The sequence below is a fragment of the Podarcis melisellensis genome (assembly GCF_964234715.1).
Source record: "Podarcis melisellensis genome assembly, chromosome: 7".
Classification (NCBI taxonomy): Eukaryota; Metazoa; Chordata; class Lepidosauria; order Squamata; family Lacertidae; genus Podarcis; species Podarcis melisellensis.
In genome coordinates, this window is record NC_138539.1 from 86,258,584 (window position 1) to 86,272,547 (window position 13,964).

At 44.4% G+C, this 13,964-nt stretch overlaps 1 long non-coding RNA gene across 1 annotated transcript; it reads right to left on the reverse strand.

The window, feature by feature from the left end:
- Positions 1-807: 807 nt before the first annotated feature.
- Positions 808-10,539, reverse strand: LOC309373611. Its single transcript, XR_014170088.1, has 5 exons — positions 9,338-10,539; positions 9,163-9,221; positions 2,987-3,124; positions 2,385-2,493; positions 808-1,620 (listed from the first exon to the last, which is right to left on the reverse strand). It is a non-coding gene; the product is annotated as an uncharacterized lncRNA (long non-coding RNA).
- Positions 10,540-13,964: the final 3,425 nt, after the last annotated feature.

Genomic DNA, 13,964 nt, shown 5'->3' on the forward strand with positions numbered 1-13,964 from the left:
TTTTATAAGCCGGCAAAGAGATCTTGCAAATTTTATATGGCAGGGGGAAAAGGAAAGGATAAAATTAGAAGTAATGACGGGCCCAAGGGAAAGTGGAGGATTCACAGTGCCAGATTTAAGAAAGTATTTTGAGGCAGCGTGTTGGTGTTGGATAAAAAGATGGATATTATTAAAAGATAATGAAGTCCTAACACTAGAGGACTGGGACAAAATATACAGCTGGCACGGCTATTTATTCTATGACAAAAAAGAACAACATAAAAAATTTACAAATCACATAGTAAGAAAGGCTCTATTGGATGTCTGGGAAAGATCAAAAGGAAAAATTATTGAGAAAACTCCCCAATGGGTTTCGCCAGTGGAAGCAACCACAACATTAAAGAGTAATGTAAAAGAGACTTGGCCAACATATAGGGAAATATTAGAGGATGTAGACGGAAATATTAAATTAAAAGCTTACGAACAATTACAAACATTTGGAATAAATTGGTTACAATATTATCAATTAAAAGCAACATATGAAAAAAGACATAAAAAGGGGGAATTTGAAAATAAAACCTCAAAATTAGAAAAGGAAATATTGCAAAGCGATCAAAAAATACTTGCAAAAATGTATAGATTATTAATGAAAACCACCTTAGAACAAGAGACGAAAGGGGAAAACATGTTAAAATGGGAGCACGATTTCGGATATGAGATAGATCTGGAAAGATGGAAAACTTTTTGGGAGGAAAACATAAATTTTACTGTGTGTGATTTATTAAGGGAGAATTTCAGAAAAATTCACCACAGATGGTACCTAAAAATAAATAAAAGGAACAATGACAAATGTTGGAAATGTAACAGAACAAAAGGTACATTATATCACATGTGGTGGACTTGCCCAAAGATTAAAACCTTTTGGGACATGATCCATGACAAAATAAAAAAATTGATAAGGACACCACACACAAAAAAGGCAGAGGTATATCTATTAGGAATTCTAGATAAAGATATCCCAAAAGATAAAACTAACTTATTTCTATATGCGACAACAGCGGCAAGAATTTTGATTGCTAGCTATTGGAAAGAAGACAGCATCCCAACAAAAAGAGAATGGTTGGGGAAACTTTGTGAGTACCTGGAATTAGCAAAACTGACGGATATAATAAGGAGAAAATCCAAAACTATGGTTTTGAAGCAATGGGAGTTCTTAAATGATTATTAACAAAACCAGGACTCAACTACAAAAATCTGGTTATGTTTAGAATAATCTTGTGCGTAATATAAAAAAAAATACAAAGTGAGACATTAAGGAAATCCAAAGGGAAAATATGAAGAACAGAGGTTCTGACGAACTGATTATTAAAAACGCTTGAGGTAAACGGTAGAAGTCTTTTTTAAAAAAAACAACAATTTATTTCAGGTAGATAAGGACAAGATGAAATTATACAATTGAATATAAATATGGATGGGAAATGGCTATGTATTGTGAGTACTTACCTACTTTTAAAAATTTTCACTTATGATCTTTTTCTTTTACTTCTTTATTCTTTCTTTGTTCTTTTTTTCTTTTTTCTGATATCTTATCTTTCATTTCACCGCTTTATTGTGAATAGCATTTTATAGAGGTATAAATAACTGTAAATATGAAGAGAGACAAAATATTCTCTAATTCTTTTCCCCTTGGTTAGATGTATTTTCTTTTTCTTTTGTATTTTCTTTTGTTGTGAATATGTATGTTTTCTAATTTCTACTTAATAAAAATATTTTTCAAAAATTAAAAAAACATTGTTATTTAGGGGAATGGAATTTAATTTTAAATTATATACTGGAAACGTGGGACATTACAAGGGGTCAAAAAAAATGGATGTACCGTGCCATATTAGAAGCAAAAAAACTTGTTCTGATGAATTGGAAGAGCCGCAAAAAGATTCCATTGAGCACATGGATTGATAATATGGACAGACTAGCTACATACGAACGAATTGCATGTCAACGCAATTTAAGAATGAATAAATATGAAGAAATCTGGAAGGAATATTTAAGCGATAAGGCGGACGGTGGTGCGAAGAAGGGGGATGAGAGGTGGGGAAATATTGTTAAAAAGGTATAGTCATAGGTATATCAGTACTCAAATTTGAAATGTTAAATTGTGTTATAAGTGTTATTGCGGTTTTTGTTGTATGTGTTGCTTGTCTTGAAAAAATGATTAAATAAAAACAAAAACCAAAGCAGCAAAAAAGAGTCCAAGATGCTGGTAAAATAAGTAGCAAATTCAAGACATAAGTACCAGTGGCTATATGGACAAAATGAGGACTGAGCAATAATAAAAATGCATCAGCAGAAGTTTGAGGTCTGCAGAAGTACAGAAAAATCTTTTTTGCTGCAGGCCTACTTGTTACCTTTAATGCCACTGAGGTGTCACTCTTCAGCCCATCCAAGATGGGTTTGAATCATTCCACTTCATCCATTTCTGCTCGTTGTGTCAGTGCCACCAGAACGTGCTCATGCCTATGTAAGAGTAAGGAAAACAAATCAGTAACAGATTATCTGACAGTGCAATGCGAGCCATGTCTACTTGCTAGTCCCAATGAGTTCAATGAGATGCACTCCCAGGTGCTTTAAAGATGGCAGTCTGACTTTCATACGCTCGCAACAGGAAACTATGTAAGAGTTTGATAAATTGTGCATCTACTGTATTAAAATTTCTAAAAACTGTTAAGAACCAATGTTGCTTTGGATCCAGGGGACCAAAAACCCTCCTAAGCAATATGGAGTAAGATGCTGGGCTTCAAAGTGGGGATGACCCCAAACCTTACACAAGCTTTGTTCAGCTTCTGCTTCTTAGGCTTCAGGCCGTTGTGCAGATTACATGCACATTAAAACTTGCCATTTAGATGTAGCCTTCCAGTTTTTAATGTATTTTGAAAAGGATCCCAAGTGCTAGACTGCCCACCTATGAAATACAACTAAACCAAAAGATAAATCGCCTATAGTCACTTACATATCCACAGGCTGAGGCAGAATGCAGAGGGCGTGACAGTAGCGTGATAGCATCAATCATCATGGATGATTTGGGGTCAACGGCTCTTGCCAAAAGCAGGATCCCCTCCTCCGTTTCAAGCATCGTCTTAATTCCAAACTAAAAAAAGGGGGGGACACACCCATTGAGTGCATGCACATACAGAAAGGTTGCCAATGCCACAGGAGGAGAGTAAGGCAACTGTCTAACCTGGGAAATAGGTGTAAGGGGGGGGAGGGCCAAGACACCCCCCAAGCTGACATGTGCAAAAGTGATGTGGGGAAGATCCCATAAGTGTGCAAATTTAAGAAGGGGAGCATCTCAACTGAGAGTAATCACACCGGAGGTTTCTCCCTCTTAATCTAGAAGTTCATTTACACTTCATCTCTTCTCTCCTCAAAGTTTTGATGTGCTTTAACCTATATACATTTTAGATGCCTCACACTATTTCCCTTCAATTCTGCTCCTTGTTTAATTTACACTGCCTCTTCATTCTGATCAAGTTTCTCCTTTTTTCTTCTCCCCTTTGCTTCGTCTTGCTACCTTCCTTCCAATACAATACAGTTCCTATTTTCAAATAGCTCTACTCCCTTGCTTCTCTTACTTTCTTACTGCTTTCTTCTCCCCTCTTAACCTCCATGCTGCTGCCGTGTGTTGGCTGGAAGGAAGGCGTGGCTGCGCTCTGCTCCAGGTGGCTGCCATCAGCCTGAGACCCTGCCATATCATCTGCCTTTCCATCAGGTATATAGAAGGGGAAGGCTTCCTGAGGCAAAGCACCATGTGCAACACTACTTGGCATGGCACTTGGTGTCTCCATGGAGCCTCTCTGTTTCTCTGCCCAGCACCAGATTTCTTGGTGGTGACCCAGGACTTGGAGCCTGAGCTTCCACAGCAGTATCTGCCTGCCATGAACCAGCTGGGGCAGCAACAGCAGCAGCAGATGTGTTTAATGTTTATGATAATATTTTATTTCTTTGACAATGATGCAGTTTCAAATGTGTCTTTTATATTTGATCTCCTTTAGTAGTGTTTTATTTTGAAATGTTTAAGTTTTTTGTTTGTGTGTTTGTTAACTTTGTTGTGTTAATCGTGCAGTCTATATTTGAAATCTTTGAGATAATATTTTAGTTTCCTGCTAGTATTGTTGCTTTGAAAGTACACTTTATATTTGATTTTCTTCTGCAAATGTTCTATTTTGGATTGTTTTATTTGTTTTAAAAAGGATAAAATGGTATAGTAACTGTGGAGTTTGTACAGAGCCCCCAGTTGTCTCACGGACTATTGTCCCATACACCACTAATCCGCTACCACCAACCAGGTCTTCCCCAATAAACCACTTCGTCTCAGTCAGGTTCTTAAGTTAACAAAGAAGAGTGTAGTTTATTACAGACACCAATAAACTTTAACTGCATTCCAAACGTTGTTACTCTTTACCTTCTTAGTCTTATTTTATCCTGTCTCTATCTCTTCTACCTCCCCTCACACAAGAACCAACTGCACTAACTGTCTATTTCCAACTGTCTGCCAACTGCTTTTCCAACTGCCTTTCCCAACCAACCAACCCACTAAAACCAACCAAATACCCACAACCCAAACCTCGGGCTAAGCACTTTTATAAACAGGTAGGCTCCGCCTCTGGCTTTCCAACTGGTCTACATATTAACCCTCTCCCCCCCCCCCCCCGTACAGACATTTTCAAACGAACAGGCAAACGCCACAGTAACAAATATTATTATCATTAATAGTAATACCAGCTTGATTCTAATCTGGAGAGCTCTCTCTCTCTTTCATCTCTCCGCCCCTATTCCCAGCTACTGGAAAATTCTTGCACCATATATTCGTTGGGTTGGCTCAAGTCTCAATTAAAACATTTATCCCATGACTTCCCATAGCCACCTCCATTCCTATTCCATTTTCTTCCCTTTTGTGTCTGTTCTCAACTGCAAACTGAAGAATGGTCTGGCTTCTTGAGCAATTGTTATACAGAGCTGAGTTACACTGTGTTCTTAACCACCACCCTCATTTTTCACTTGACTTTCTGAAGTTTGCCTACTGATTCTAAAAAAGTAAGAAATGGCAGTTCACAAATATTTATGTTGAAAACAAAGGACATACCTTATTGTTCATGAAAGCTTTTAATCATCTAATGATCTCATGTTTGATCCGGATGTCATACGGCCTAGCAGGGGATAGAGAAAGGAATCTGATTATTTATTTTTCCAAAAAAATTATTGGTTTTCACAATATTATAAACAAACAAACACATAAGACAAACAAACTTAACAAACATAAATCATAGCCTTATCGAAAATTACCGTTATTAACTTTGTTAAGTGACTTCCTCGCTTCCCCTTAGTTGAATTTCATTGCAAGTCCTTTTAATGGTTTTCCAAATCCCAATTTTTATAAAATTTAACTTAAACATTAACATCCTTAAATCTTCACCTTATATAATTAAACATATTAATTCATCACTTAACATAAACAAAATCCTAAGCCTATTAAGTATCTGCAAGCTGTTTCCGGTTATTTTAACTTAACAAATTTAACTAAATAATCATTAAATTTATTCCATTCTTCCTGATATTCCTCCTCCTTCTGGTCGCGGACTCTTCTGGTTAGGTCGGCTAGCTCCGAAAAATCCATCATCTTCATCTGCCATTCTTCTACTGTTGGTAATTCTTGGGTTTTCCACTTTTTAGCTAACAAAATACGAGCAGCAGTTGTGGAATCTGATTATTTATGGTCATGGGTTCCTATACAATTATGTATAATTTTACCACTCCACTCAAAGAAGCTCCTGGTCCAGGAAGCATTAAGAGTTGAAACAAGATGCCACAACCTTCAATAGAACTTCGGGGTGAGGAGAGGAGAGGGAGAAGGATGTTTGGAAAAGACTGTTTCCCTCAATCTGAGCTCCACTTTCCCCATCCACATATTTGCATCCTTGGCCTAACTCAGCTCCTATATTCTCTTCTTTCAACCATGTATGAAAGCCTATCTGCAGGCATATATAGAGATATCCTTGTCCCATTTATCTTAAAATGCTCCACCCCAAAGCAAAATAATCTCATTTATTTCTTTATTTTATTTCTAGCATTTGTACTCTGTTTTTCATCCATTTAGGCTCCACAGAGTGGCTGACTCAGCATCGAAGTACATTTTTGAAGTACAAGAAAAACACATTTTTAATCTACTCCTACATTTAGAAAAATGGCTGTGAAATAATATATACATGTCCCCTGTCATCTCACTGGCTTATCTGTTCAGATGTTATAATGGCCCTGGACACAGGGCAAGCCCACCCACGGGGCAAGGTAGCCACGCACCTGCCACTGCTCACCTGGCACCCAGCAGAGGAGGAGACAGGGTGGGGAGGGGAGGGGCATTTATTTTCAATTTCACCTGCCCTGGCAAAACATCCAGGTGATAAGAAACAAAGACATCTGAGAATTAGCATCTTCCACACCAGACACACACAAATTTTACAGGGACTTGAAACATAAAGGTACATAAGGAACCACCTTATTTAGCCCAGGATTCTCCTACTCTTAGCAACTGCTGAGGGCCTAAAAAGCAGAGGGTCTTTCACAGCCTCCTGCCCTCCCTCCTCCGAGGTCCTTTTAACTGGAGAGGGAGAGATCAGAAACCGGAGTCTCTTCTATATGGAAAAACTTGGCTCAACCCCACCATCCAAAATCAAGCCTGCCCTCTTCCTGATCCAAGCCTGATCCACACACAGAGAGAGAAACTATTGGCACCTGAATACAGTGGTACCTCGCAAGACGAAATTAATTCATTCTGCGAGTTTTCTCGCCTTGCGAATTTTTCGTCTTGCGAAGCACGGATTCCCATAGGAATGCATTGAAAATCAAACTTGCAAGACGTTTTCGTCTTGCGAAGCAAGCCCATAGGGAAATTTGTCTTGCGAAGCAACTCAAAAACGAAAAACTCTTTTGTCTTGCGAGTTTTTCGTCCTACGAGGCATTCGTCTTGCGAGGTACCACTGTATTGCTTAATGGGGTCGGTCAGGTGCCTTTCACTGTGTTCTTTTGGGTACCTGCTGAAGACCTTCCTATTTAGAAGCAAGGCTACCCAGACGTTGAAGAAAACCTGCATGAGGTGTGTGTTTTTTCCTATAGGAAAAAAAAATCTGTCTCAGTCTATTCTTTTCTGGTTTCCAAACTTGCCGTGTGTTTTACAGTCCTGGCTTTGTAACCGTAAAGAAGCGGCGCCTTTCTTATTCCTCCTGTTTCTTTGGTAGACCCCTCTTGTTTTCCCCTTAAATCCCACGCCTGCCGGCACCCGAAGGGAAGGGAGCGGGGCGAGGGGTCAGGCAGGGAGCCCGGCACGTGCGGAGGGAAGGGAGGGAGAACTTCTGCCGGGCACCGAGAGGGACGGATCCGGCACCCGGGGGCCGCCTAAGCCCCCCCCCTCTCCCCCCTCTCCCCGAGGGAGACGCCGCCGGCGGGACACCTGCGCGGGAGGGAGACGGAGGCCGGGGCCGCTTCTGCCCGCCTTTCCCCGGACGGGGCGGCGGGGGCCGCGGGCTCCGAAACGCCGCCGGGCGGGCGGGCAGGTGCGGCCCCGGCAGGTCCTTCCCCCCCCCTCCGTTCCTCCCTCCCTCCCGGCCCCTCGGGAGACACTCACGAATTTGCGGGACTTCCCGCCGCCGCCTCCTCCTCCGGGGTCTCCTCCAGGCACGGCCGTGGCGGGGGCCTCGTCGGCGGGGACCTTGCTCTTCTTCCTCTCGCGGCCGGTCCCGCGCGAGGGTCCCCCGCCGCCGCCGCCGCCGCCACTGCCGCCCTCCATGGCCGGGCGCGAAGTCCGCCCCTCGCAGGACGGGGGCAGCTCGGCTCTCCTCTCCCGGCGCAGACAGTCAGTCAGTCAGCCAAGGAGCGAGCGAGCGAGCGGCAGAGCGAGGCGGGCGGGCGGCTCCTGACAGCAACGGCGCTCGACGCCCACCCGACGGGACCTCTCAACGGCCGGGCAGCCGCGCCTGCCGAGCTCCGCCTCAGCCGGGCTCCGCCCTCCGTCACAGTGGCTGCTCCGCGCGCCGCCCCGCCTCCCAGGAAACAGGGCCCCGCCCACCGCGGCGGCGACGTCGCACGTGAGACGCAGCCACGCCCCCTCGGCTCCCTCGCCCGCAGCAGCGGGAGAAAGCAGGGAAGCGCAGAGATAGGAAAATGGGGTAGAGGGGGGCAGGGGAGCTCGGAGAAACAACTTCCAAGATCCTTTCGGCCCTATCTTTCTCTCTCCTCGCCTGCCAGTCGTTCTCTGCTATGGAGAAAGACGCAGACAAATAGCTCTCTCTCTCTCTCAAGGCAGTATCAGGCACGTGGCCTCTTTGAATCACTTTCTTTGGGGGGTTTACCTGTCTCAGAACATAGAACCAGGCACTTCCCTCCCCTTTGCAGGCACAACGGAATGTCTGTCTTCCAAGACAGAGCAAGGTCAAGGAACCAAGACTACACTTAGCGTGTATGCAGACCCTCTGGAATCTGTTAAATTCCTGATAAGGTGGTCCTGCTGGTGTTAGGATCATCTGACTTTAAGGATTCTGTGCATCAGTTGGCCAAAGGTTGGTCGCCACCTCCACCACGTAAATCTGCTTAACCCTCATATTTTGAAACAATCTGAAAGATGCTGTTGGCGAATTACAGATTAACCAACTCCCACCCCCAACAAATCATGCTGGAGAATTTGGATGAGGTGGAGATATCCCTGCACCCAGCCCAACCCACAGACACTGCCTCTCTTGGCAGGGCAGTTCCACCAGCAAGAGGTTCCCCACTGTATCTGCCGTAACAAGCTACCACTGGCAGCATTGTTAGCAGCAGCCAATAGTAACCCCCAAAATGGAGTGTTTCAGGGTAGAAGTGGGCTAGAACCCAAAGCAGCCGGGCTGCTGCCACATGATAACAATGGGCCCAACCAGGACCTGGGCACCGATATAGTGAGCTGACATTTTCCTCTGCACACCACACCTGCCCTGGCCAGCCCATGCAACAAGGTTCTACAAGTGGCAACTACTCCATGAAGCCTTGTCATTGCTTTTGAACTATCCCCCTAAGTTATCTAGATCCTAATAACTTGGGGAAACTAAATATGCTACAAGTGACATCAGTGACATTTGAACATGTAGGTCCTCAACTTACCACTATATGGAAGCTCCTCACTAATTGCTTCATCTACAAGTAATGATGTTTCATAAGTCCTAAAATGAAAGGCAGACTACAGTGAAGCCTTCACATGACACAAACCTGTGCCATTTTATATCCAAGGAAGGTGAAGCCCCAACCCATTATCAACAAAAGCTTCCAGAAGACTCACCAGCACCGGGCCACATTGCGAACTGTGTAGCCACCTCCTCCTAACACCAGGAGGGGTATGTTGAAACTCTTTACATATTCTACATATTCCTTAGGATTCAAAGTTATAAAATTCAGAAATGAATTCTTAAACTTGCTTACATAAAAGGTTTTGGAAGATTTACAAATAACTAACAACACAGGCTCTATGTTGCGCGATAAAAGTGGGAAGTTTATTTCAGACTGTGGTCAAAAGCCCAGAAAAATATATGCAGCACAAAGGGTCAGTGTGAACTCTCTAAAGTCCTAAATATTGAAAAGGTTGAGTAATGTGTATTATGTATAAATACACACAATAACTTATTCTGAGCTAAATACTGATCTTCACTATTGGCTTCAAAGGTGAAGATTGAAAGCAAGTAAAGAGAGCCTAGGTAGGTATGTACTATTAACCCATCTGTACCACCTCAAGTAATTCTTAGTATAACCATAGGAGGCATACACAATAAAGAACATAAAGAACAAGCAAAACCTGTAAACTTTCTGCTTATCTTGTCTTTGTAAGAAAGCAGATAATTGTGCAGGTGTGCCTTATAGAACACACCTGCTTACAGAGGGGACAACTGATCCAAACATGTTAACAAAAGTGGAACAACAATACTATCACTACTACAAAGCACCAAATCGACAAAGTTTGGCCTAACACTACATTATTGCTCAGAAAATCAGAAACGAATCCTCATGTGCCAGGATGAGAATCAATTCTCAGAATGGGGAGGGGGAGAGACAGGGTTTCAGACTGTTAAGTACCAAGGACCAAAAAAGATGGGACACAGAGATACATTAATGCAGGGGGTCGCCAAAGTTTTTGGAACAGTGGGCACATTTTGAATTTGGGGGGAGTGCCTGTCACAAAATGACTGCCGTAGGGGCAAAGCACAATTAGAGCAAGTACACGCACTGCTGTGTACACGCACTTTCCCCCTTCCAGACCTCATGCTTATTGTGGGAAATAAGCTATGTCCTGCTTGTGGAGATCACATGGCAATTATTTACACTATTAGGAAAAATAAACAAGGTGGTGACACACACACACCTCTCTCTCTCTCTCTCTCTCTCTCTCTCTCTCTCTCTCTCTCTCTCTCTCTCTCTCACACACACACACACACACACAGAGAGAGAGAGAGAGAGAGAGAGAGAGAGAGAGAGAGAACCATCTCTCTCACACACAAGGTCGCCCCCCCACCCCACCCCCACAGAACCGTCTCTCACACATACATTACACAAATGCCTCTCCCTCTCCACCCAAGTGCATCTTTCCCTCACTCAAAGCACACATTCATCTGTACTTCTTGCTCACATACGTATTTCAGTCTCTCACAGACCATACGCATGACTCTCCCCCTTCCAGCTCTCTCTCATACAAACACAACACTACACATGCATTTCTCATCCCTCTGCTCAAGTGCATCTCTCCCAATTCCACGCAGAACCCCTTCAAGGGGTGAGGCAAGTGGACACCACCAGCTCCACATTAACTGGCAGGCAACAAGCAAGCAAAGAGGATGGACCACTAGGTGAGCAGAGAGGCAATCCCTGTCACTTCTCCCCACTCGAAAAGCAACCCTTCAAAAGCAACCAGAATGCAAGAACAACCCTTCCAGCTTTGCTTTATTTTTAAAGCAGATTTTACTGAAGCAGAACAGGTGGGGCTGTTAAACTTTTTCTCATACTGTTTTTCAATCGCATACACACCAATTAATTCCACTGTGTTTTTCTGCTGCAGGACTAATAGTCGCTTTGTGGGAGGGGTCAACCTCTCCGTCACCCCTCCAGCACCACTAGTCCAAACAAATGTGAAGCTCCCACAGCTGCATTAAAGAGTAAAAAAGGTGGGAGATCCAATCACATCAGTTTCAGTTCCAATGTGCCCTTTTACTCAACTCATTAAAGGGACTCACCCATGTCCTCTTATGCTGAAGTTAAAGCAGGGGTAGGCAACCTAAGGCCCGGGGTCCGGATCCGGCCCAATCACTTTCTCAATCTGGCTCGTGGATGGTCTGGGAATCAGCATTTTTTTACATGTGTAGAATGTGTCCTTTTATTTAACATGCATCTCTGGGTTATTTGTGGACATAGGAATTCATTCTTTCCCCCCCCCCAAAAAAAATATAGTCTGGCCCCCCCACATGGTCTAAGGGACGGTGGACCTGGCCTTGTTAAATCAAAGACTGGAGTTCTGGGGAATTCAAAAGCTTTCCACAATTTTGCATCACTTTGCTTGGGTCTAATAAAGGTTTTGCCCAGCTGGGTTATGAAATGCTTTCTTATGGTCACTGAAGGCAAATACTTCCCGCACCTCCTTTGACAGCTGGTCAGCCCTTGCTAGGTCAAAATGCAAAGCAGCTCAGATGTATTGCAACCTGTGGAAACTTCACCAAAATGCCAGCAGATAACTCTGGCTGAAGCCCTTCCAAGCAGACCCTGCAAAATGTAAGATTTGCGCTATGATTAGAAAGCTCCTCCCTTGCCAGCGACCTAAATGAAAGAGGAGCATTTGTACAAATAACATCTGTCCACGAGGTGGTGCTAAACTGCCACAAGTGGCAAGGCTGGGCATGAATCATTTTCTCATATAAAAAGGAGGACAATGCCATTTTGGCTATTACTGCCAGCCCACACAGTACAGCCTGGGGTGTGGGTGGGTGGGTGTAAGGGCAGATACTTAGGAAACAATGATTCTGACAACTGGTCTCTAGTTGTTTGCCAGGTATGGCCCAAAATTATTTAGAAACCTCTTCAAAACCATAGTGTGCCTTTTAAAAAGTAGTACAATGGCAGAAAAGAAGCTTTGGGAGCTGCAGCTGGGATCAAAAGAGCAGGCAGAGAACACTGGAACTGGCAGGTCCAGTGAGGTCGGAGATGGCCAATGCAAATATTTAGCACAAACCATCTTCCTTTGGTTCAGAAGTCCCTGTTGTCACAGTTGCTTCTCTGCTGTGTGGCCTCTGTTCTCTCCTTACCGTCCTCCTTTATGAAGAACAGCCAACATTGCAGTTCACACCAGTTTTATCGCAGTTCAGACCTGCTGTCACAATTTCTAGTGTGGGTTCATACCACAATAAGTACTCAGCAGTAAACCCGATTGCATTCCCTGGGCATTGCTCCTTAGTAAGTGTAGCTAGCCTTTAATGTGCTTCACAGGACTATTCACAAAGGACTCCAAAAAAATTCCAGACCTATGCAAAACTATTGTCTCTCCCCCCCCCCAATTTATCCTCTTCTCTGTCTTCTTTCCAGGATGTGGAATAAAATAGAGGAATATTAAGTGGACCAGCAGCCTGTTCTCAGTGCCTCCCCCCTCTAACAAGGGGACTTGCCAGAAGTCAAACTAAGGTGGCAGCAGCCAGAACAGGGTCCGGGGTCAACAGCTCTTAGGGCCTGGCTGTCAGTGGTGTAGCGTGGGTGGGTGGTGTAGCGTGGGGGGTGCGGGGGGGCCGGCCGCACCGGGCGCAACATCTGGGGGTTAGGGTTAGGGGCGCAAATCCACGGGTTAGGGGGCACAAATTACTTGCCTTGCCCGGTTTCTGACAACCCACGCTAGTGGCGTAGCGTGGGTTGTCAGCACCCGGGGCAGGGCAAGTAATTTGCGCCCCCTAACCCGTGGATTTGCGCCCCCTAACCCTAACCCCCAGATGTTGCGCCCGGTGCGGCCGGCCCCCCCTGCACCCCCACGCTACGCCACTGCTGGCTGTTGCTACTCACAGCACAGATTCATGATTCAGAAATATCTACCAGGCCAAGGGTGGTATATAGATTTGATAAATAAAATAAATAAATGGAATGTCTTGGCCATAGCAATATTTTGGGGTTGGGGTTGGCTGAGCAGTGCGTAGAACTGGTCAGCCACAGGTTGACAGGAATGACTCCAGGAGCCCCTCTAAGTTTAAACAGAAGTACAATGGGGGGGGGAGGAAATATAGTTTAAAGATTTTTTGTTAATTTTTTTGGGGGGGGAATATTTTTTGTTTGTTTGTTTGTTTTTGTTTGTAACTTTCCCTTTGTAAGGCAGATGCCCTGCTTTGCTCCAATGAGCCCAGCCTTGATTCCCTTCCTCTCACCTGTCTGCTCCAACTCTTCCCCACCCTGAAAGAACCGTTTTTTCAGGACATCCCCCTGCTTTGGAGTGAGGCAGCTGCGTATGATACTATGTTATAATATTACATATTAATTTATACCCCGCCGCCGCCCCCCAACAGACAAGGGCTCAATAAGAACCGCTAAAAACCCAGGGGTGGGGAAACAATCATTAGAACAACTAAACATCAGCAATTAAAAACCGTATAATAGTCATGGAAGTTGCTTTGGGAGCCTTTTTGGCTGGAGAGCGGGGTACTGATGCTCTAAAATAAATAATATAAACAATATGTATATAAAAGATATATTAAAAGCCTGCAATAAGAAGAGCGCGACCCTTGCCATTAACAGCAGCCCGTTCCCAAAGCGCAGCGCTCAGCCCCGCCACCTCCTCCTTCCAGTCGCCGAAGCCCCGAGAAAACGCCCCGTGGGAAGCGGCGGGGAGGCGGGCAGGGGCGGGCGGCGCTCTGCGGAGCCGGGCGGAGCCTGGCCAGCCGGGCGGCGCGGCAGTT